Genomic DNA, 24640 nt, shown 5'->3' with positions numbered 1-24640 from the left:
GAGGGCTCCAGAGCCCTCTCCCCATCTCTGCTCCCTCTCTCCTCTCCTTTCTCCATTGCCCGGAGTTTTTCTTCTTGCTCATCTTCCCGCCCCGATCCCCGCCCCGGCCCATCCCTACCCCCACCCCCCTCACCCCCGCCCCGCCCCAGTCCATTCATCACTTTAGCTTGCTTTTCAGCTTGATGTAATCTTGGCTTTATCTGTTCGGATCCTTCCAGCTTCAACAGCTGATGCCGACCGCTCAGCTTCCGGGCAGCTAATATTCCCATTCCCTGGGGGAGTCTGCTGGGTCACCCGATCTTTTCCCATCAGGACGAGGCCTAGGCCCCTGCCAGCCCACAGACTGATTGCTCTGGGTCAGGTGCTGCCCTCTGTCCCCTCGGCTGTGACTAGACGTTGGCAGGATCTTGTGATATGAAATGCAACCTCCTCAACACCCAGGGCAGTTTGCCTTGGAACTGACGCGGGCCTGACAAAATGCTGAGGCTTGCTCTGGCTAACGCACTCGGGAAAGTTGTCAGGGCTACAGATCGCCACTTGAAGAAGCCGCGGAGCAGTGCGGCTTGAAGGCGTGAGAATGGGTAGCATCGCTGAAGAAATAGCCTTACAGAGTGTAGACAGCTCTCGGGGAACGGCTACGTTTAATGAGCGAGAGGAGGCCGAGCTTTGCAAGCCTGGGCTGCGGTCGTGGGAAAAGACAGCCCTGCTCCTGATCATGGCCGCGCCAGCTTTCTCTGCAGCTGCCCCGAGGGTCGAGGACCGCGGGCTGGGCCAATAAGGGGCGGGAGAAGGAAGGAAGCTGGCAAATCTATTTCTTGCCCTTCGTCCTCATCAAGGACAGTTGTGAGAAATAGTTTCATGGACTTTGTGGAGACAACTGGCGGGATTGAGCCACCAGCTGTGTTTGCTCCGAAGTTGTGGCCAGCACAGTAACACATCCCTATGTTTTTGCTCTCTCTCTCATTTCCTCTATTACAGCCTTTTCACTTTATTCTTTTAAAGAAAAATATTTATTTATTTCGCTGTGCTGGGTCTTAGCTGCGGTGTGTGAACTCTTAGCTGGGGCACTTGGGATTTAGGTCTCTGACCGAGGATTGACCCTGGGGCCTCCTTGCATTGGGAGGGGGAAGTTTTAGCCACTAGGCCACCAAGGAAGTCCCTCCCTGTATTTTTGGGCTTCCCCTCCTTATTCCCCAAAGCATTAGGTAATACGTTTTTCCTGGGGCTCCATTGTCAAGGGAACCTGGGTTGAAACACCTTCATTAAATATGTTGATGATGGCTCAGCACAGTTGACTCCCAGAGCTAAATAAGTTAAACTCTGGTCTGGGGTTTCTCAACAGTATCAGCATCATCTAGGGATTTGCTAGAAATGCAAAATTCATTAGAAATTCTCGGGCTTTGCAAAGAGCCTTGCGGTACCTACTGAATCAGAAATTCCAATTGATTTTAATGCATGCTTAAGTTTGAGAACCACTGCTATAGTCCAAGAGTGGGCAAACTCTTGTCTGTGAGCCAGCTGTTTGTTTTTGTGGATAAAGTTTTGTTGAAACACAGCCACTCATTGTTTTAATAAAGCCTACAGCTGCATTTGTGCTACAAGGCAGAACTGAGCAGCTGAGACTGTCTCAAATATTTACGACGTAGCCCTTCAGGAGGTGGTTCGCCAACCCTGCTCTCCTTCAGCCCTGTCCTTCTGTTCCCTAGGGTGAATTATATCTTTTCTGGAGTTGGTGGCTTTCTTCCCCAAGCTTGTTTGTGCCAGGGTTCTTGGTATTGCAGTCCTTTAACTGCAGACTTCCCTGGTGGCTCAGTGGTAAAGAATCCGCCTGCCAAGGCAGGAGACACGGGTTCAGTCCCTGGGTTGGGAAGATCCCCTGGAGAAAGGAAAGGCTGCTCACTCCAGTATCCTGGCCCGGAGAATTCCCTGGACAGAGGAGCCCGGCGGGCTTCAGTCCACAGGTCTTTACAGAAAGAGCTGGACATAATTTAGCGACTACACAACAACAGAACAGCTTAACTGCATTTCCATCCACCAATGTCATAGGGATGCAGTAAAGAAGCAGGGATTTGGGGTTTGTCTTCATGAGAACTAAGCTGAATCCTCAGATATGGAGGAACTGAAGATAGGGAAAGACAACTGTGTTTTGTACGCAGATTGTCTAGTGTGTGGAAGGTGGGTGCCTTTAGTCCCCGAATCGTTCAGGCTCCACTGTACAGATGTAAATACACGCTGACTTTGTGCTGAAGAAAATGGCTGGAGAAAGACATTCGCAAGGCAGCTCAAGTGCTAAGGCACTCAGAATCTGGGGGTGGGGGGGCGGGTAGGAGGCATCTAGCCATGTTGCTGTCACCTGAGCATTTTCTCCAAATCACGTGAAGAAAAATCTGACAAAAATTGTAGCAATTGTACCATGAAACCATCTTTAAGATCACCTTTCAGGGCAGATACAATCAATCATCTGCCCGAGACAGCCTTTAACTAAAGGTCAAACAAATTTTTTCCTAGGCACCCGGGAGAGAAATATTTAAAAACTCAAATCATTGTCTGCGATGTCAACGGTATTGTTTTGAGTACTTAGGCGCTTACATCATTTTTTTCTGAACTTAGCACCATGTAAATGGCCATCTTGTACTATGGCACCTGCTAAGTGGGCTTCTTTTTCCTGTATTCCAAGTCTGAAAAGTGTATTAAAATATTCACTTATCTGCAGATCGAGCCCGCTGCCTGTCCTGTGCATTTCTGGTGTGCTGTTTCAGACCTGCTTTGCCTCTGTTCTCACTAGCTCTGAGGGTCTTCTTGGGCTTCCTTGTCTTCTGGCCTCTGGTTTCAGCAGCGCAGAGGGTAATCTGAGGCGGGGTAGGGCCTTGTAACTCAGCCATCACCCCGAGGGGCTCCCCATGCTGCCCACAGACCCCGGGCCTGTCCTGTGTCTCCTCACAGCCCGGGGTGGCAACAGATCTCTTCTGATCAGATTCCCTGTTGTTCGCTGTGGCTGCTCACACCTTTGTACACACTTATTAAACTTTCCTTGGATTACTTAATCTGAGTGCCACGTGTTTTTTGCCAAGACCCTGGGTGATACCCCGTGTTGTTTGTCATTTAGCTCATCAAAGCATAATGCATATTTAAGATATTATAGTCAAAAAGAGAAAAAGGTTGTAGAAATCATAGCTTTTCTTATCTTTTATTTCTTTCTAACTTTCATGTTAGGATTTGAGAGTGTCTGTTTCCTACTCAGGCTCAGACTTTCCTGCTGTTTTCCCAACTTACCTTTGAATCGAGGCAAAACCTCAAAGTTCCAGGGATAACTTTGGAGACGGGAGGGGATGAGAGCCGGGTGGATGAGGCCCAGGACCCTTCATCGAAGCTTCACCAGAATAGCTCGCTTTTCATCTGTTCTCTCGGTTGAGCTTCTTTGTAAGAATAAGTTTGCAAGTTTCATAAAAGAATTTCACTGTTTAAAATGTGTGAGAATCAGTGGGTTAAGGGACAGAATGTTCTCTCTGAAGTGTAAATCATTGATCAGAAAGGGCTGACACCTTATTGACCATTACCAATTAATTAGTCAGAATCACTCCCCAGTAGGCCTTTGGGCTGTGAGGATCTGGGTTAAATTCGTTGGTCCTCATGTTTTCAGAGACTCAAGGAAGGTGACGTGGTCACACTCAGGAGAGAAGCTGAAAGGACAGGGGTGAGATCCCCATGTGAGGACGAAAGTGTCCTAGACTTGTTTTGTCCTGACTGTTAGAACGGCCAAGCTGTTGCCGACGAGGGGCTGCGTCAAGGGCAGCAACGGTCTCAAGCAGAAGCAGTGCCTGATGACTGGCACTTGAGCAGTTTGTTAGGAGGAAAGAGGTTGGTTGGAGCTAATCGTTATCTAATCAAACCAGTCAATCCTAAAGCAAATCAACTCTGAATATTCATTGGAAGGCCTGATGCCAAAACTGGTGCTCCAATACTTTGGGAACCTGATGGGAAGCACCGACTCATCGGAAAAGACCCTGATGCTGGGAAAGACTGTAGGCAGGAGAAGGGGATGAGATGGATGGCATCATCGAGCTGATGGACATGAGTTTGAGCAAACTCTGGGAGATGGTGTAGGACAGAGAAACCCGGCCTGCTGCAGTCCGTGGGGCTGCACCACTAAGCAACAGCAATCACTGTTCATGCCTGAAAGCTGGGAACCACCCCTAGGCCCTGTCTCGGCCCCGCACCCAGTCCGCTACCAGCTTTAGAGCCTCTCCTTTGGAATATCTCTCAATGCTCACTTCTCTCCACGTCGTTTGTTTCGCCTTGGTTATTCTTCTTCCCTTTTGTCCCTTGGCTTAATGTTTCGACATTGGTTAAAAGACTTCAGAGAAGTCGTCTCTAAATCTTCTAGTGTAACCAGTCCCCCATTACGCTCTCTTATATTCTGTAATTTTCCCTCAGCGCCCTTGACGTGAGATTTAGCTATAGATTCATTTGCGGTTACGGATGTTAGGATGCGACTGCCTCAGTACTTTCTCTCTAGAGTGGAAGTTTGACTCCTCTGGTTATCCTTGTGTTCTTGGCACAAAGAACAGTGTTTGGCTTATAGTAGGTGCTCAGTAAATGTTTATCAAATGGATGGGTTAATCCTCACCTCCCTCCGGTCTACCCAAGCTTCCAGGCTGTGTTCTGTTGCTTCCTTCTTCTGTGTGTCTCAAACCCCTCTCCTCCTGCTCCTTCCCACCCTCTGTAATGTAGCTGCTGTAGGTTAGGTCCCATCATTTCTCACCTGGAGACTGTAGCCGCCTCCGTGCTGGACTCCCTGATTCTGCTCCTGCCCCATGTAAGGGCCCCCTTCACACCGTATCGGGGGTGCTCCTCCCCCCATGCCCTCAGTACAGTGCCCAGCCCTTTAACCTGGCCGAAGATCCTTCTTGGTTTGACATCTTCCTCCTCTCCAGCCTTGTCTCCTAGCTTTTCTTCTCTGGACATAAAACCTGATCTCTCAATCTTTGGCTTTTATTTCTTTACTTCACACTTGAGCACGGGCTGTTTTTAAAGTCTCAAATCGCTCTTTCTTCATTTCTCCCCCTTCTTTCCCCTCTCGTCTCTTCTGTCTGTCCACGGCTGGCCCTTGTTCTTCCTTGAGGGTTCTCTTGGATGTCCCTTCTTTGGGAAGCTTTCTTGGGCTCCAGTCACCATGCCTGGGTGTCACAGTCCTCTCTCGGGCTCTGAGAATCTCCTGTGTATTTCCCGTCACAGCTCTGTTACCTTGCCTTCCCTTGGCCTATTCACTTCTCTCTGTCTATCACTAGATGGTTAAGTCTAGATAGCAGGTACCAAGCTGGCCTTACACATATATCAACACTACCCAGGGCTGGGTACACAGGAAGTGCTTAATGCACTCTTGTCAATGAATGAACGGAAGGAAGGCTTTGGTGAGCAGGATGTTGTGAGATGATAGGGATAGACAAACTGTGATGGTTACTAAGGTATCTGTTCATTCATTATTTTCTCACCAAATTTCTCTTTCCTATTTTTACAAGCAGGTATCCAGACCTTGTAACCCTTTTCCTCAAGGGAAGTTTGAAGCGGGTGCTGGTCAGTAGAAGTTTACAGAGAGAAGGAACTGATGGAAACCAAGGGAAGGGCTCATTGTTTTTAGAAGCCAGAGCTCCTCAAGGAAGCCATGCCGCATGTCTGAGAGAGCAAACATAAAGAGGGACGTCCTCTGGAGGGGAGTGAGAGAGGAAGGGAGATAGCTTTCCAAAGTGAGAAGAATCCCTGAATCCTAAGGGTTGGATTCTCTTATGGTCACGAGAAAATGTCAAGATCTCAAGGGGGAAGATCGGAGAGTATGTGTGAGGAGTGAACCCGCAGGGATGTCAGCATCTCCAGAGTCACTGGCCATGACCTTTGGGGGGCCTCAGACTTTGGAGCTGTGCAGGGAAATCGATCAGATCAACAAGCAAAATGGCTATATTAAATATATTGTTAACACGGCTAAAAACTTTGTCTGTTAATGAAGTTCTTTTAGGGCTTTAAAATTTTCGTATCCAGCCACGTTTGCCCTGGGTTTGTTGTTGTTATTGCTGCTGTGTGGGGCCTCTCTGATACAATGGGTTGCCCTATTTTTTCAAAAGGGAGAATTACAGGCTAGAGCAGTTCAAGCACAAAAGAAAGGCCACAGAATAAAGGGAAGACAACTGGAAATAAAGGCGTTCGAGGCCTTTGTAAGCTGCTTTCTAATTACGTGACTCTTGTTTGCTTTCAGATGATTAGACCCATTTGGACTGTTTCAGCAGTTCACGCATTTATTCATAAGCGTTTATTATATGTCTACTAGCAGAGGCTAGACACCGGGGATTCATAGCAGGATAGAACAGGGGCATGGCACCTTTGAGACCGGGGATAGACAGTTTCGTTTCAAACCATGTTTTTAGACTGGATTTTCTTACATTGTTCTTTGTCTAAAGAGCTTCTTTCAGCCACAATACATGCTCTAGACCAGGGGACCGTTTCGGCAAAGGGGATGTGTTTGGTGGTGCTTTTACTTCTGAACGACCCTACTTTTCCATAGCTGGCATCAGCGATGGTTGCCACGCAAGTGAACTCTTCTAACCTGGCTTTGCCTGCTCCCCTCTCTTCTTTCTGTGCTTGGAGAGAAGTGAGCAGGCACAAGCCTCCACTAGTATCCCTCTTCCTTGAAATAATATCCATTTACTGAAATAGACTCAAAGGTTGGTCAAAGTTACACTACGGAGGATGACTCACCCTTCTGATAACTAATAACATTTATTTCTGTAGAGAATTGATAACAATGATCCACAAAGGCATATGGAGTGGTCTAGATGTGGAAGTTTCTAGATTTTTGAGCGGCTACTTAGCGTACTTAAAACCGATGATGTTAACTTTGTACAAACCCTGAAAGCTGAACTACCTGATCTGGGTAGAAATGATTTCCAAGTCAAATTTCAGTTTGGTTTACATCAGCATCTTCAACGTCTATAGCAATTGGTTTGGGGACTTCCATGGTGGGTCAGTGGTTAAGGCTGCACACTTTCAATGCAGGGGGCACGGGTTTGATCCCTGGTCAGGAACTAAGATCCCATATGCCACAGTGTGACCAAAAAATAAAAGAATAAAAAATAATTTACAAAAAGAATAAAAAAATTAGCTCATTACTTCATAATTTTGAAAAGCTAAAGTGGATTTTACTTTACTTGAAAATCCCTGGCTTCGTCTTTGCCCACAATGTCAAGTTGGAACCCACAGGTGCTAACTCTGAATTTTGTTGCTCCATAAAGTTTTTTTTTCCTCCTTTTTTTATTTGCTCCTTTCCAATCAAATGCTATGAAATAAAAACAAAAACAACAAACAAACAAATAAATAAACTGGACAACAAAAGAATCAGGACTGTGCCAGTGGTATGGTGCTTTTCATCTGGCAATAAGAATATTATGTATCATATGACATACATATCAAATAGCATTAATATTGTTATATTTAATTAGAATATTATGCAGAATTTCAGGATCTTTACTGACTGGATTCATTTTTCTTATTAATTCACTTTAAAAATAGACTTAATAATCAAAACACAAATAAATTGATATCATTCATGCCTGCTTTTTCTTATGTCTTATAGCAGCATGCTTCTGCTGCAATAAAAAACTGTAATTGCTGGTAGCATCAGTGTCAGATTAAAATAACTCAGTGCCATATTCTTATTTATGAATCACAAGAATAATATAATTTAAAATATTTCTTTTCCTCTGGGGGAAAAATAATGTACTGTAGCATTAAGCCTAAAAGCCCTGCTCAAAATCTAAGAGCACTGATTCATTGCTGTCTTTTTAAAAATTTTTCAAGCCTAAACTACAATAATTCTCCTTTAACTGGTCTTCCCACTGGGCAAATATAACCTCCAAATGGTATAAGACTCTGCAGCTCATCCTTCCATTTGGAGACTAACTAAATTTGCATATATTCTCTTCAAGGAAGAATTTACCTTGCCTTCCAGGAAAGCCTCATGGTGATTTGAAAATGTTATCATTCAGTCTTTAGAACTCTGAAGCCTGGCTTCTAACTCCAGGACCTATAGATAGTACATGCCCTGCAGCTGCTATACCAAGAGTATCTTAAGGACTCTTAGCATTAATCATATAGATTTTAGTATTAAAGCTTTTGCATTTGTTGTCCTGTCACTTAGAATATTTATCTTCTAGCCAGGAAATATTTGGCAGTCTAAGTTTCAAAGGAAGATGAAAGACGTTTTTCATTTGAGTTTGCTACATACAAGTGTCCTAAGTAGGGTTGCTTTTGGTTTTGTTTTTAGAAGTTGAAAGCTCTATGGGAATAAATGTGCTCTAGAGAATAAAGAGGTCGTGTGCCAAGAAGGAGCCTGGATTAAATTTGTGTGGGTTGTTGAGGCTGACGTTCCAAACACTACCTTAGCTGGAGTTACAGGGTTTGGTTAGTATATTGCGGAGTCTGGGATAAAAATGGATTGAACGCTCATGAAAAATGCCAGAAGAAAAACACCAGCGACTTCATTCGGTTCAAGATAAGAAGTATATTATAAACACTCATAAAGAAAACTTTGCCACTTTGCTAGGGATTTTTCTCTGAGCACCAGGATTGTAACCTTCATCAAAAGACCTAAATGAATGACCCACATCGCTCATCCTCCGCATTGGGCTCGGATGTTTCCTTCCCAGTGAAACCTCCCTCAAAACCTGCCCCTCATCCTCCTCCTTTAACCTCACCTAAACCCTCAGCTCACGCCTTTCAGCTGATGCTGAACTTAGCTGCTCAGCTAAGCTGTTTCCATCACTGGAACATCAACATTCAGTCAATAGGAACCTGAGTGTGTCTGCTTAGTCATTCAGTCGTGTCCGACTCTCTGCGACCCCATGGACTGTAGCCCGCCAGGCTCCTCTGTCCGCAGGATTCCCCAGGCAAGAATCCTGGAGTGGGTTGCCATGTCCTTCTCCAAGAGGACTTCCCAACGCTAGGATCAAACCCGGGTCTCCTGCATTGCAGGCAAATTCTTTACCATCTGAGCCCCCAGGGAAGCCCTAGTAGGAACCTCATCTTGTTCATTTCATCTCTGGAGCCAAGAACCTCTCACAAAGCTGAAAACATTTGCTGACTATTAAATTGATAAATGCACACATTCAGTTGAAGAGGTGCTAGTTTGGAACATGAATCAAAGGCCACTGTTGCTCATGAGATGGAGAGGAAAGTGTGCATTCACTGAGGAGCAGAGGAGCACCAGGGAGTTACCTAGCTCCTGTTATCTGTGCTCCTTCTGGTCAGACACCTGATGCTGGGAAAGACTGAAGACGGGAGGAGAAGGGGACGACAGAGGATGGGATGGCTGGATGGCATCACCGACTCGATGGACATGCTGCTGCTGCTGCTGCTGCTAAGTCGCTTCAGTTATGTCCAACTCTGTGCGACCCCAGAGACAGCAGCCCACCAGGCTCCCTCATCCCTGGGATTCTCCAGGCAAGAACACTGGAATGGGTTGCCATTTTGAGTTTGAGTAAACTCTGGGAGTTGGTGATGGACAGGGAGGCCTGGCGTGCTGTGGTCCATGGGGTCGCAAAGAATCAGACACGACTGAATGACTGAACTGAATAGAACTGAACTCGTCAGACAGGACCAGTTTGGGTCATGACTACTGGCAGGTTCAGCTGGCCACTGATAATGATTCTAGAATGTCTCTGTTGCCCAGAAGTTCCTGTTTTTTTTTTTTTTTTTTTTTTTTTTTAAATGCAGCTGTAAAAGCTACCTCTGGCTTTCTTCAGCAACTAGCTCATCCTGGAAACAAAATATGACTCCATGGAAGCTCCCTGGGTTTACTCTTCCTAGGAGTGGAGAGTCCCAGCTGTACTACTTAGGATCTGTGTGACCTTGACAAACTGCACACTTCTCCTTGTCTCTTTCTTCATCAATAAAATGTGGCTTAATCTATGGAATTCAAAGCTGTCAGCTGTTTGCATCAGGTGGCCAAAGTATTGGCCCTTTAATATAATAAATGCTTAATAATTATTTGATGGTTGAAACCATGAATTCATGCCAGAAGAAATATGCAGAGGAAGGAATTAAAAGTGAGCTAGGACTAATCAGTGGTAGCTTCTCCTTGCAAGAGGCCTGAGAGGAGAAGAGAGGGTGTCCTGGACCTAACTGAAGCAAGAACTCAAAGTTGGAGGAATGAGACAGAAACTCGGTGACCACAGGGGGCACAAGGCTGAATCTCACCCGTAATGTGCTGGCGGGTCCTGGTTCCTGGAAGTATATTTTGAATGGAGTCATTTTTGCCTGGTTCCTACTGATATTTGGGCAAGAGTGTTGAATACATTTAAAACAGAGTCAATGATTTTATATGTGAAGTAGTTTCTATTTAAGTTTTTGAGTCAGATGCATTAAAGTAGAAGTAAATATATTTTTAAATTTAAGAGTGTGTATGATAGCTGACATTTATGGATCACAGGTTGCTGTTCTAAGAACATTACAGGCGGTAACTGATTTAATTCTTCACGAGAGGTTAAATAATTTTTAAAGATTTAATTTTTTAAAGATAACATCTTATCAGTGGCTGTGATGAGATTCCAGTTCAAGTCCAGCTTCTTGATCCACTCTTGTGACCATTGTTCTATCCTGCACTTTATGTGGAGAAATATTACACCGCCGTCCTCAGTGATAAGAGTTTACAGTCATTCTTTCACAATACAGTCCCACTGTTTATCAGTGGGGTGCTTCTAAATTAAGAAAATAGCTGGACAACCGTTCCCCTTGTTTGACTGTCAGGCACAAGTGATAAGTGACCATTTTCTAGCCAGAAAAGGCATTTTAAAGTCAGCTGACCCATGTATACATTAAACTTGTAAAACTCTAACATTTATAGTTGAGTTAATTGATAAAGGAACTAATAAAATAATATCATCAGTTGTTCTCTCTATTGCCAATAATACTAAACCTTTACAGTCTTCTTTGAAGAATTCATTTTGGAAACTGGGAAACTCTACTAAGATTTAATTGTTATTGCATTTTAAAACAGGAAAAAATTATGTGGCTAGCTAGACTATCTTTAGGATAAAAGACATTTACACTAATTTGATTTTTTGCAGTAATTTATTTTAGAATTCTCACTGGTAATATTAATCTTCAGTAACTTATTTGAGGTGATATTGGATTCCAGTTGTATTTTCAGAAGAATTTTATTGTAGTCCAATGTGAGTTATATATCTTTATTTGAATGTTGAACGTTAAATATTATGAAATAGCTAATTTTACAGAAGCAGAAAGCATTTCCAATAGACAAAAAGTTCAAGGAAAATTGTTGGTATTTGTTAAATTCATTTTGTTATTTTTCATTCTTTTTAGTAACTTTATGAGTAAATCTCTCATAATATTTTATGAACTTCTACGTAAAATTCCAGGATTGAAATTCATTTTGGTGCAAATGAAAACATACTAATTATGACATTATTTATTCAGGCAGTGATGTCACTGCAATGTTATATAAAGCGAATATCACCTTTAAAGCAGAGAAGTTAGCTGTTGGGTTTATCACGTAGGGCACACAAGAACATGGAACCCACACAGGGATAATATCTTCCCACATATCATAGTAGTAGGAACAGGTTGATGAATAGACCATAACAGCATTGGATTAAAACTCTAGACTTATGTCATTTGAGGCTCCCGCAGAGTTTGTAGTGATTAGGAGAAACGACGTGCAAGGAACAGTGTCACCCACAAATCACCCCTCCATGACGGTAAGCTGGGGTGGCCTTTGCACACCGGGCAGCTTCAGGTAGCCTCATTTTCCACGAAGTTGTATATGATGAGACATTATTTCCCTGTGAAAAAGATTTCTAACGAGAGCTTAGGTATAATTTATGCAGGCTCATATCTGAGATGAATTAATCTGCTCAGTTCAGTTCAGTCGCTCAGTTGTGTCCGACTCTTTTTGACCCCATGAATTGCAGCATACCAGGCCTCCCTGTCCATCACCATCTCCCAGAGTTCACTCAGACTCACGTCCATCGAGTCAGTGATGCCATCCAGCCATCTCATCCTCTGTCGTCCCCTTCTCCTCCTGCCCCCAATCCCTCCCAGCATCAAAGGCTTTTCCAATGAGTCAACTCTTCGCATAAGGTGGTCAAAGTACTGGAGTTTCAGCTTCAGCATCATTCCTTCCAAAGAAATCCCAGGGTTGATCTCCTTCAGAATGGACTGGTTGCATCTCCTTGCAGTCCAAGGGACTCTCAAGAGTCTTCTCCAACACCACAGTTCAAAAAGCATCAATTCTTCGGCACTCAGCCTTCTTCACAGTCCAACTCTCACATCCATACATGACCACAGGAAAAACCATAGCCTTGACTAGACGGACCTTAGTCGGCAAAGTAATGTCTCTGCTTTTGAATATACTATCTAGGTTGGTCGTAATTTTTCTTCCAAGGAGTAAGCGTCTTTTAATTTCATGGCTGCCGTCACCGTCTTCGGTGATTTTGGAGACCCTCCAAAAAATAATCTCACACATAGTGAATGACGTGCTGTGTGTGCCGTGCTAAGTCACTCAGTCCTGTCCAACTCTCTGCAACCCCCATGGACTGCAGCCCGCCAGGCTTCCCTGTCCGTGGGAGTCTCCAGGCAAGAATACTGGGGTGGATTGCCATGCCCGCCCCCAGGGGACCTTCCCAACCCGGGGAACTTGCATCTCTTCCTCCTCCTGCATTCTGAGGCAGGTTCTTCACTAATAGTGCCACCCGGGAAGCCCAGTGAATTATATATATATTTTTTCAGATGTTGAAAAGGTTTTTATATTGGGACACACTTCCAATGATAGGAGTGTCTCTAAGGAGTAGGAGAGGTGTAACACAGCGGTTCTTCAAGCTCTAAGAATCTGCCTGCCAATGCAGATGGAGGAGAGACTGGTTTGATTCCCAGATTGGGAAGATCCCCTGGAGGAGGAAATGGCAACCCACTGCAGTAATCTTGCCTGGAAAATTCCATGGACAGAGGAGTCTGGCAGGCTGCAGTCCATGGAGTTGCAAAGAGTCAGACATGACTGAGCTCACACATATGCACCAACCTATGCATGGAGCCATGGAATTTATCTTTCTTCTCCCCACTCCCTTGATTCCATTCTCCCTTTAATTGCATTGATTTCCTTGGGAGGTACAATTGGGTTTGACCTTCTTTAGCAAGACACATCACAGGAATCTGTTTCCGCTTGTAGAGAGGCACAGTCTCATGCTGCAGAAACCCGATGGCAACTGTGTGGCATAACATGTAGAAAGTGAACTAAATCTGGGATTCAGGCAAGAGGAGCCTCTGGCAGCTGAAGACGCAGTCTATCTCTGTTAACCTTTAGTAGCTTCTGAGTGTCCTTTGGAAACTAGGCGTTAGAGAGACACAAGAAGATTCAAGGCCACTGGTGGATTCTTACTCTCGTTTGTCTACTGAACAGCATGATGGATGCAAAGGACGGTTTAAAGATGGCAGTGATACAGCTTCCGCTTGGTCACTAGAAGCAGAGAGAGAGACTGATTTGCAGTCGGGGTCTCACTCTGCTTTGCGGTGGTGCATAATCTTCAGAGTCTGGGAACACTTAGAGCCATGTGTTCAAATCTTCAACTGCAACTCATGATGTGGGGAAGAAAGCGAATCGTCTGACTCTAATCTGTGCGCTCACCATCGCTGCCACAATGACGTGGGGCCGCAAGATGCAGGATACTCTCCAGGCTAAAATGATCTGAGCACGTTCCAAAGTTTGAGGACATATTGTTTGTGCAAGAAGCTGAGTGGATGTAGAACCGTTTCTTAGGAGAAGTCTTGACTTACCTGGAGGTACTTCCCTGTCCATCCACACTGACTCGAGGCCAGGGGAGGTTCCTCTGGGTCCCTTCACAAACTTCCATCTCACTGTTTCAAGAGTCTATGTCTACGATGTGTGGCTCTGACCTCAGTCACTAGCACAGAACTGCTTTGTCCTATTTGCCAACTTTGGCAAAGATACAGCCTTAAATGGGGAAGGCATTATCACAACCAGGGGAGAGTGATGGTGTTACCTGTTTTGTATTCTTTGGATCACGGTGACCTAGCAAGACGGCACTCATTAGTTTGCTTATTTGTTCCTGTGTTTAGTTATTTATCCTTCATCCACTATCTTTTCATCCATCATCCATTTATTCACACACCAAAGACTTCTTGGTTACCTAATATGTGCCAGAAAGTAATGGAAAACCTGGGATTGTTAGATAGCTAGCCAGTCATGTAATAGAGATAAAGGGAAAAAAGAAAGGAAAGAAGAAGCAATAGCGAGCAACTGAAAATATCTAAGGTGCAAAGTATTTAGAACATTTATTAAAATCCTGGTTAGGCATCCACTGTGTGTCTTGAAAATAAGAAGCTACATTTGCTCTGTAATTGCTTGAATCGTACATCTTTTACCTTGATTAGCAATTTCAATCAACCGAGACATTACTGAGCATTTTCAGATAAAAAGCTGCATATTTCTCAACCCAAAGTCCTCTATTCAACCTTTTTCTTTTCTAACCACTTCTGATTTGCTAGAATTGGGTGATATTCTTTCTTATAAAAATATTAATTTCTCTAAAATGCACAACGATGCAAATATGAACAAATAGAGATATTTAAGATGTTTTCTGACCTTTTATATTTTATTTTTAACTATCTTATTTTATTTTATTTTTTGCCATGCTATGTAGAATGTGGGATCTTAGTTCCCCTACCAGGGATCAAACCCTCACCCCCTGTGTTGGAAGTGAGGAGTCCTAACCACTGGACCACCAGGAAGTCCCTGGTCTTATGTTTTAATGTTATTTCTGTTTTGTATCTACACTTCCCTTTTGGTCTTATGTTTATCAACATCTAGATAAGAGAACTCTATTTTGACCTTGTGTACTTGTATTTTTAAACATCAAGCTGCTTAAAAAATAGGCTTGGCCAGATATCTGAAAAGCTTAAGCTTACTTAAGAGCTCAGAAGAGCAATAGGCTGCTATCTTACTGTTGGATGAAATAAGCCTGGTGCTAAAAGATGAAGCAGGGCTGCCCAGTGGCTCAGGGGTGAAGAATCTACCCGCGAGACAGGAGACATGGGTTCGATCTGTGGGTTGGGAAGACCCCCTGGAGAAGGAAATGGCCACCCACTCTAGCACTCTGGCCTGGATAATCCCGTGGACAGAGAAGCCTGGTGGGCTGTAGTCCTGGGGTCGCTAAAGTGTCGAGATGGAGCCAGTGAACAACAGCAAAAGGTGAAGCAAGTTGAACTGGTGAAAGCGAAGGCTGCTTCTCTCGTCAGTGAATTTCCATTCTGCAGGACGAGGCAGTTCTCTGTAGTGTGTCGGAACCAGCAGTCTCAATCTATCGCCTTGGTCTGATTCCTGGGTTTCTCCAGACCCGTGTGGCACCCGGGGAGCTTGGCTTCTGTGGCCTGTACAGGGCCTCCCTCTGTCAAACAGGTTTTCTTACTGCATCACAAAAGTGAAAGCCAGTCAAAAGAGGCTTTATTGCCATGTTTAGACAGAAATATCGGATCAAAAATCGCAGTGCATGCTTTTGCTGCTAAGAGCTGCGGAGGCCGTTGCCCACTTGCCATCTGGTGGCATGTTTTTGCTTTCCTCTTCGGATACAACTGGCTGAGAGCTTGCCTCTCTCTCTTCATTCCTTTTGCCCGCTGCTCTCATCCACTTCAGTTTCTTTAGCAGCACTGTCAGAGTCGATCATTATTGTATGCAAAATATTTGAAAGTCCTTAGAAAGAGAAGTTGCCTGGAAAATTCCATGGATGGAGGAGGCTGGTGGGCTGCAGTCCATGGGGTCGCTAAGAGTAGGACATGACTGAAGTGACTTAGCAGCAGCAGCAGCAGAAAGAGAAGGGACATAAGCCTCTTCTTCTAAATAAACATTCTAAAGCCACACTGGAATAATCTGGGAAGAAAAAAAAAAAAAACAAAAACAGCATAAAATTGCCCTTTCTATGACAAGTTGCTATTTATCTAGTTAATGGGATGCACTCTCAATAAATCATGTATATTAATTTAGTATGAATTTACTTGGCTGTATCAAGCAATTCTTACAAGATTCAAATAGAATAACGTTAGAAATATACTTCTCAAAGGCTCTGGAATCACAGCTAAACCTGGGCATGTTAACTGAATATATTTCTATATTTTATGTTGATATTCATGGCATATCCAAGTCAGATTTGGATTTACACACCGCCGTCCCAGTGTTTGCAGCAGAAGAGAGTCACCTAGGGCAGTCAACTAACAATGGCACCTCTCTACCGTCCCTGAGAACAGGAAGTGAGGAAGAAGCATGCAGCTGCTGAAATTTACAAAAAGGATTTCAAGTAGGCAGGTTTTAATTACCCCAGAATAGAACTTGGCCAGCGCACCAAATTGTTCTTCCTCCTACTCATTTTGGGATTTCTGAAAAAAAAAAAAAAAATTATACTCAATTGGTGCACATATTTATGTTCAAAACTGTATCCGGATTTAGTCCATTGCACTTGGTATCAGAAATTAACAACTTTAATTTTCAACTATAGATGACTAACTAGATTTCATTCAGAGATGTCACATATGGCTAACTTATCTGTTGAGCTGAAACTCTTCCCATACCTGGCTGGTGAGCTTGGATTTGTTGCCGTGGTTCAGTAGCTCAGTCGTGTCTGTCTGTGACCCCATGGACTGCAGCATGCCAGGCATCAGTCCTTCACCACCTTCCAGAGTTTGCTCAAACTCATGTCCATTGAGTCTGGATTGATTCTCTATCTACCTCTGTCTCTCTACCATCTTTTTCATCCTCTATAAAATTATCAAAATATCAGGTCAGGCAGAGCATCCTGGCTAAAATGGGTTCTTTTTGTTATTTTTTCCCCCATTCCTCTGAAACAGCGTTTCTCACAATGTAGTCTATGGACCATCTACATCAAAGTTCCTGTAAGAAATTCAGACGCCTGGGCCTTACCTGGACGCACTGAAGCAGAGTCTTGGAGATCTGGGTCTGAGAGGGAGTGAACGTTGCTCAGTCGTGTCTGACTGTTTGCGACCCCACGGACTCTACAGTCCATGGAGTTCTCCAGGCCAGAATCCTGGAGTGGGTAGCCTTTCCCTTCTCCAGGGGATCTTCCCAACCCAGGGAATGAGCCCTGGTCTCCCACATTGGAGGCGGATTCTTTACCAGCTGAGCCACAAGGGAAGCGCAGGTCTGATATCGTGCATTCAAGAGTGCGTCCCTCGTGATTCTGGAGTATATTAATGCATGAGAGCCCCTGTTCTAAAACACACACTGGATCTGGTACAGATCCACAAACTGAATTATTTAAGAAATAAATTTGTTTGTTAAAAAGAGTTTGTAAAACCTGAATCACAATAGAGTTATCCCATTCCAGCTACCCTTCACACCTAGACACCTTCTAGAATGAGATGGTTAAACCAGCTTTCTCTCTCTTATTCCTCTCTTTTCCTTTCCTTTTCTCTTTATGCTTTCAAAGGTACTACATCACAAAGGTACTTATTTGTTGAGATTGTTTTTTGGCCATTCTCAAGAACGGGATATTCTCCATTTTTTAGCAGCTCAAGAGGCAGGAGAATGGAAAACCTAAGGGCTTTAGAGATGACTTGGGTCCAAATTTCATTTCTCCTGCTTCCCTTCTGAATATCTTTGGGTCATTTAGCTAACCTTTTGAGCTCTATGTTCTTCATCCCTAAAAAGGGACATGGTATCAATTCTGCAGGCTTTTTGAGGATCAGATAAAATGATACATGCAAAGAGTTCAGAACATTTTGACAGTGCTCGATATTATAAATCATTATTATTATTATCATTTTGCATTTGGCTTCTTGCTGGGGAAAGAAGTGTTTCACTAAGACACGGCGGAGCAGAAGCTGCTAGATGAGTCTAGCAACCACACTCATTGTGACAATCACTTGCCCCTCCACCTTGGATCCTTTCTGTCACTTCCCCAGCAAGACTGCTGCCGGATGCCTGGTGTTGGATGGGGTGTGCTTCACCACATCGCGGCTTCCTGTTCACATTCTGTGGATGTCGGTGCCCACCTTTCAGCTCCTGCATGTTCCCTTCCAAATGCCTCACATCCTCGCGTCTGTGACTTGTCTTTGGAGCCCTGACCTTGATATAATGAATTTGCTTTGCCTGCACACCCGAGAGCAGAGAGAGCCTGGAAATTTCTACCTCCACCCTTTCCCACCAAGGAGTCGTGCGTGAATTTGGAAACCCATTTCCTTTGCTTGGAGTTGAGCCCAGCTCGGCGGTGTAATCTCTACTCCTAAGCTCCCTGGTGGTTCAGCTGGTAGAGAGTCTGCCTACAGTGCAGGAATCACAGGTTCAATCCCTGGGTCGGGAAGATCCCTTGGAGAAGAAAATGGCAACCCACTCCAGTTTCCTTGTTTGGAGAATTCCTTGGACAGAGGAGCCTGGCGGGATACAGTCCGTGGGGTTGTGAAGAGTTGGACACGACTGAGCGATTAACAAACTCCCAACAGAATCAAGCTGAGACTGGGGTTTGGCCTGTAATCTCGCATTTGCTTTGCTTCTCTCCCTTTCTTTTCCTGTTTCCCGCTGCCTGCCACTGCTTTTTTTTTTTTTTTCCCCTGGGAGAATTCCTTAAAAAAGCCACTTGTACCCAAACTCTCATCTTAGTGTCTGCTTTTGAAAGGGCTCCCTCATGAAGACACATGCACCCAGCCAGGCGAGCAGGCTTGGCTCTGCAGAACGGTCCCGGTTCTCCACAGCCCTTTCAGGTTCATCAGCTGGTTTCCAAGGTTGGGCTTGAGAGTTTGGAATGGGGTACGCAGGAGCCAGATAGTAAATATTTTGGGCATTGCAGGCTACATATAATGATCTGTGAGGCTTTGCTGACTCCTGATTTGGGGAGTTTTTGCCCTTGCTTTTCCTTATGACTAACTGCATTTTCACCCTAAAGTCTGCCGCCCCTCACTAGCTTTCTGTCGCTAATGAAGGCTGGCCCAGAATAGATGGTGTGTCCTTCAGTGCCTTTAAATTTCTGAGTATAAACTGAAATTATGAGGCGCAGCATTCCAGCTAATTCCTGGGTCAGTGGCCCAATTTCCAGAGAACTCTCTTTTTCTCTTTATGTTTCCAGTGTTTGTATCTTAGTGGTCCACAGCCATATTAACACCAGAAAGACAGAAGTTAGATCTGTGACTCCCATGAAAAGTGCAAAATACCAACACCCAGAAGAGGCATTGGTATTTTGCCGTGTTTGCTTTATTGTTTTGCCTCAAACTAGCAACCTTCAGTGGATTGTTGACATTAATCCTACCGTGATACCAGTTTATTTGCTAAATGACAGAATTCAGCATTAGCTGAGGTGAGAAAGGCTTATTTACAATCGATATTACTTGACATCTTTCTAATTTTCCCTTTTCATGACAAAGGGGGAATATTTACATGAAAAACACATCAGTAACCTTAGTAATCTCCTTGAGCAGACAAGGGTGCGTCAAATCAGGATACAGGCAACGAGTAATGAGAGAGCAAGGGTGGTACGGCCTGTTTCAGACAAATTGTAAAGCAGCAAGATTAAAGAGAGACTGCACACCATGATTAGACCAGGAAAGTAGGGAACACAGCGTGGTCTCTAGCTTTATCCTAATGAGGGAAATCATTGTTTTAAGGAGGGGAAAGAAGTGAAAGTGTTAGTCCCTCAGTCCTGTCTGACTCTTTGTGACCCCATGGACTGTAGCCCTCCAGGCTCCTCCGTCCATGGGATTCTCCAGGCCAGAATACTGGAGTGGGTTGCCATGCCCTTTTCCAAGGGATCTTCCTCACCCAGGGATCAAGACTCGGTCTCCTGCATTACAGGCATATTCTTTACAGTCTGAACCACCAGGGAAGCCCATGGAAGAATGGGAAGAAGTTATTAACTATATTTGAGATTTTGGTCATTGCTGTTAAGGAGTTAAGGAAGTCTGTAGCTGCAGAGAAGTTGTAATATATCTGGAAATAAAGCTTTTCTAAAGAAATGAAAATTCATTTCATGTGGCATAAATTTAAATTTTGTCATCAAATAATTCTTTTTGCTCTAAATAAAATCAGCATTGGTTTGAAACGCCTGCAGAGTAGAGCACAGTAGTACACTGTGATATAATTTGCCCTGAAGATGTATTCACAACCCTGTCCACTGGTCTCCCATGTGAAGAAATGAAAACGGTGGAGTTTAGGTATATCTCTGGCAGCTTCTAGGGTCATCTTATTTCCCACCTTTATTCATCCTGAGGATAAGCCTGGGGCTTAGGCACGTTGCCAGCTACATGATGGTTTGGGACACCTCTTAGTGATGAAGACCACTGGGCAGATCCCAAACAAGTTCCAGGTGGATCAGGTATCATTGGCACTTATATTTTCTTGGCACAGATCAAAACCTGCTCAGAGCTTTACCCTTATTATCTGTGAGAGCTGACCTCTTAAGCCATGCCCAAGGTCTAAGAAACTATTCTGAAATCCCAGAAGCTTTTGAGAGTAAGAAATGTTAAACTGCATCTCCCTCAGTAGACTTCAGCTGGACTTAAACAAAGACAGAGATAGTCTGGGTAAAGCCCTTGATCTAGGCCAACATCTTTAATATCAAACATGCGAGCCCCTTTCTGTTAAATTATCTTCACACTGTTTGGGGAATTCCAGCTCAGGCTAAATCAAAAGTACTACACTGACTGTGTTCTTAGGTGAAATATTATATCATGGTAATACATTATATTTCCCACATCAGAAATGAATTGGATTCCATGTGTAACTCTAATATCTGCTGAGTACCCAACTCTCTGGCACATGGGGAGGTCCTGGACCTACTAGGCTATACTTGCCTGGGCTGCTCAAGGGGCAGCTCTCAAGCCTGAGATCAAAGCTGGAGACAAAGAGCCGGTGGGTCCCTCAAAGAGGAGCCTCTCCGTAGGCCGACCGATGGTGGGCTCTGGGTCTCAAGCAGTAGTGCCAGTCGCTCAGTCGTGTCTGACTCTTTGCGACCCCGTGGACTGTGGCCTGCCAGGCGCCTCTGTCCATGGGATTCTCCTGGGAGGAATACTGGAGTGGGTTGCCGTTCCCTTCTCCGGAGGATCTTCCCGACCCAGGGGTTGAACCCGGGTCTGCTGCACAGGCAGGTGGACGCTGTACCATCTGAGCCACAGGGAAGAGCCGAAGAAGAAGGTCGATCACAGAACAGGCAGAGGCAGAGCGAACCGTGGGAGCGCTGTCCAGGGTGCCCAGGGTACCCCTTTCCTGCCTGGCTAGAAATTCACTGAATGGGTGAAGTCTCCAAGCGGTATACTCTTGACAGGCAAGGCCAAGGTTGGTTTTCATTTCCCTGAGCTTGAAATAAGGGTTCCCTCTGCAGCTCACGTTCAGATATTCAGCATCCTTTCCTCTCTGGTTGGGAGATTTTCTTTCTGTCAGAACACTTAGGATCTTCATTCAAATACCAAGGAGGAGCTATTCTGCAATGCTACCGTCTCTGAATCTTACTCTCTACCTTTCTCTTCTATATGTTCTTTGTGTGTTTTCACGGGTTTCATTGCTGAGATAATGAGCAGGTCGATTAACCCTGTTTGTTGAGGCTTTTGGCAAAGATGGACAGTCAGCTCAGCCTGCCAGCACTTCTCAAGTGTGCTCCTAACTCTGACAGTTTGAACTTGGTGGCTGAGACTTTCCCTTCGTGAACTCAGTATTTATCTGTGAGTCACAGGTGACTTGCAGAGTTGCAAGGAGAAACCTTTATATGGACGGTTAATCGGGCAGCATTTGCAGCCAAAGAAAAGCGTTGTACTGACAAATGGTGTCTCCGAGCCACCAGGCTTCGCCTGCCCTTCGTGTCCTGAGCACAGAAGGAGAGACGGCGACACTCCAGCGTTTGTTCTTGTAATGATGTCTCATGGGCCCCTGTATATATTCGTCTTATTTTTGCACATCCTGGTACGAACAGACAAAAGCTGCTATTACAGAAGGTGAAGCTGATAGCTTTTAATACATCACATCCACTAGGATGAAGGCATAATTGCTACTTTTATGTTTGTCGTACAGTGAATAGTAGTTAGCCTTCGGCCCACTACAGCGTGTGAACATCGACTCACCCTCCTGCTCTTGCCATGTCTCGCTAACCTAAACTACGTACCCAAAGCCTTATCAGGAAACAACTCCTTCTCCATCTCCCCGCTGACATGCTACATTAGGTGACTTCATTTGGAAAAGCCAGAGGCCTGAGGACGGCAGCCCCCCAGTCTGTGCTCCAAGTACCGGACAAGGGCTTCAGAAGATGCGTTTAGTCAGAGTGGCTGGAATAGACCACAGGGACTTCCAGGTGGCTCAGTGGTGAAGAATCTGCCTGCCGTGCAGGAGATCCAGTTTCAGTCTCTGGGTCAGGAAGATCCACTGGAAAGGGTAACGGCAACCCACTCCAGTATTCTTGCCTGGAGAATCCCATGGACAGAGGAGCTTGGCAGGTTACAGTCCCTAGGGTTGCAAACTGTTGGACACAACTGAGAGACTAACACTTTCAGCATCAGCCTACATCACATAGCTTTTTTTGGAAATACAGGCTCTCCACTTTCTTAGAAGACCAAGATAGCTTTTACTTTTGTTTGTGACATTTTTTGTTTGTCTGTTAGCTGATTTATGAAGATAATTTGATAACCATGTTACAAAATCAATGCGTATATTCAGTCCCTGTGTAGAGAGAGGTGGATGACAAATAGCCTTTGCTGACATGCAGCAAAAACTTTCCTTTGGAGGAAATGGGACCTAAGGTGAAATAAACATGATTATCACCAAATAAACCACAAAGGAAAACTTACCTCCTTGTAAAGTGAAAGTGAAATGTGTGTGTGCTAAGTTGCCTCAGTCCTGTGTGACCTGCCAGGCTCCTCTGTCCATGGGATTTTCCAGGCAAGAATACTGGAGTGGGTTGCCATTTCTTTCTCCAGCAGATCTTCTGGATCCAGGGATTGAACCCATGTCTCTTACGTCTCCTGCTTTGGCAGGGATCGAACCCAGGTCTCCCGCATTGCAGGTGGATTCTTTACCAGCTGAGGGCTTCCCTGATAGCTCAGTTGGTAAGAATCTGCCTGCAGTGCAGGAGACCCTGGTTCCATTCCTGGGTCAGGAAGACCCACTGGAGAAAGGATAGGCTACCCACTCCAGTATTCTTGGGCTTCCCTGGTGGCTCAGCCAGTAAAGAATCCACCTGCAATGTGAGAGACCTGGGTCCTATCCCTGGGTTGGGAAGATCCCCTGGAGAAGGGAAAGGCTGCCCGCTCCAGTATTCTGGTCTGGAGAAGTCCATGGACTGTGTAGTTCATGGGGTGGCAAAAAGTCAGACACGACTGAGTGACTTTCAATTTCTTTACCAGCTAGGCCACCAGGGAAGCCCAAGAATACTGGAGTGGGTAGCCTATCTCTTTTCCAGGGGATCTTCCCAACCCAGGAATCAAACTGGGGTCTCCTGCATTGCAGGGGGATGCTTTACCAGCTGAACTGCAATAGCACAGGTTTATTTCTGGAGGTCGAAAGTCAGAAATCAGTCTCAATGGCCTTAAAATTAAGCTGTCAGCAAGGCTGCCTTCCTTCTGAAGCCTTCAGGAAGAGTGTTTCCTTGCCTCTTCCAGTTCTGGAGGCTGCCTGCATTTTCTGGCTGTGGCCCTTCATCCGTCTTCAAAGTGTTATTCTCGTGCTCTCCCGTCACAGGATCCTGGGTCTTGTCTGCCAAGCCTATTTGGACATGGACATCTTTGGGGGACCATTATTCTGCTTACACTGTGGGGCTCTGGGAAAATGAATAGGGCCCCAGAGAGAGCAGGCAGTTTACAGTCATGCTCGGCCTGTGGTTTTGAAGCAATAGCCCCAGTTGCCGCAGCTGCTCTATGTACCTGGTTCTGTATCAGGAAGGCTAGCATGTCATCCTCAAGGGTTTCCGTAAGCGGGCTCTGCATGTCAAAGCTGCTGTGTCCCATCGGAGCAACCGATCATGTATGTCACTGAAAGTATTGGTTGGGCATCCGGGAAAGCCGAAAATTAAAGCACTGTAAAGAGGCATTTGTAAGTTACGTTCAGAGTGATTGTCAAGACTATTTAGAAGCCATAGAGAGCTTTACACTGAAGCCCTGATATCTCCAATAACTAGAGGAGTATAATGCTTGTACTTCAAAGGTAATAAAGATGATTTTTAAAAATCTACTTTTTTTTTCTTGGCCTGTGAATTGAAACTCAACTGTTTCACAATAGAAAAATTAGAAAGGACAAAGAAAAACCATTTCTATAGAGTCTCTGTATACAGGTAACTAATCACATATGTAGCTCATTAATATCTTGCTTATTAAAAAAACATCAGTGCCAGAACTTCAGGGTTCCTTCTAACTCAGGGGGCTGTATAAAATCATCTTAATTTAAATAGCATCTTAAAAGGGTTAGTGTCCCTTGGTAAAAATAAAACATCTCCTCATTATCAATTAAAGGACTCCTGAAGTCTTTGAAAAGAGGACTTGTTTGCTTAAAATACGTGAAGGTCACGCTCACCCTGTAACAGTCAATGAGGAGTAGTCATTTGTTATTTTTAAACAGGCTGTCATTTAGCCATTATGAAGATGAATAACA

This window comes from Ovis aries, chromosome 23 (assembly GCF_016772045.2).
Source record: "Ovis aries strain OAR_USU_Benz2616 breed Rambouillet chromosome 23, ARS-UI_Ramb_v3.0, whole genome shotgun sequence".
Taxonomy (NCBI): Eukaryota; Metazoa; Chordata; class Mammalia; order Artiodactyla; family Bovidae; genus Ovis; species Ovis aries.
The sequence above is the reverse complement of the archived record's forward strand: the minus strand, read 5'-3'. Positions refer to the sequence as shown.